The sequence below is a fragment of the Octodon degus genome, unplaced genomic scaffold, assembly GCF_000260255.1.
Source record: "Octodon degus isolate 3935 unplaced genomic scaffold, OctDeg1.0 scaffold00052, whole genome shotgun sequence".
NCBI lineage: Eukaryota > Metazoa > Chordata > Mammalia > Rodentia > Octodontidae > Octodon > Octodon degus.
Genome location: NW_004524628.1, coordinates 1,536,038 through 1,537,183, shown reverse-complemented (window position 1 = coordinate 1,537,183; position 1,146 = coordinate 1,536,038).

Genomic DNA, 1,146 nt, shown 5'->3' with positions numbered 1-1,146 from the left:
AAGTGTACTCCTCCCTTAGCACTGTCCTCCAACCCACCTGCAAGTTTCAGCAGCATTTCCTCAAATTCAGTTTCTGCACTCCGCCTTCTAGTGGTACTACATATTTTTTACGTTAGCTTGATAGCTATGTACTGATTACTCGGGATAGTTGGTTGATGGCACTGGGGATTGACCAGGGCCCTAATACGTGCTTGTAAGTTCTCTGCCACTGTGGGGTTTTTTTCACCCCATGTCTTTTTGAGACAATGTCTCACTCAGTTGTCTAGGGTGGCACAGAACTTGAAATTGTCTTGCCTCAGCCTCCCATGTAGCGGGGATTATAGGTGTGCATTGCTGTACCTGATTGCAATGCGGTTTTATGTGCATTTCTCTTATGGCTAAAAATGTTGACCATCTCTGCATGTTCTCACCATCTGTGCAGCCTCAGTGGAATGTCTTCATCTTTTGCTTTCTATGTAATTGTATTGTTGCACTTGTACCATTGAATCGTAAGACTTCCTTATGTATTATTCTAGATATAAGGTGTCTGTCATGAAGGTGATTTGCAGATCCTGTCTCATCTTTCCATCCTTTCACAGAGCTTTTGGAGAGCAGAAGATTTTGATGAGGCCCAATTTATCTTTTGTTTTAGTGTCCTAAGAGCCCTGCATGCCTGAAGACTTTCTCATTTTCTCTTCTAAAGAGAGAATATAGTCTGATGCTTTAAATCAATAATCAATTTAGGTGGGCTGGGGAGATAGCTCAGCGGGCTGAGCACCCGCCTGGCAAGCAAAGACCCAAGTTTGATACCTGGTACCACATGCCGTCCTGGGCACACAATGCTGGCCACTGAAACCAGGCATGGTGGCGCATGCCTATAATTCCAGCACTGGGGAGGCTGAACACAGGAGGATCATTATGAGTCCAAGCTGTGTAGTGAAACCCTGTAACAAATGCATTTAAAAAAAAAAAAGATGTTGGGAGAGTAGATGTAGTCCCTTTATTCCATCAAGGTCAGAGGAAGAAGGAAACTGGTCTTTCAGTTGTTTCTATTTTTATTTATTTATTTGTCTTTTGGAGACAGGGTCTCGCTATGCAGTTCAGGCTGGCCTTGAGCTCACTTTGTAGCCCAGGCTTTCTCAAACTTGCAGCAATCCTCCTGTGTCA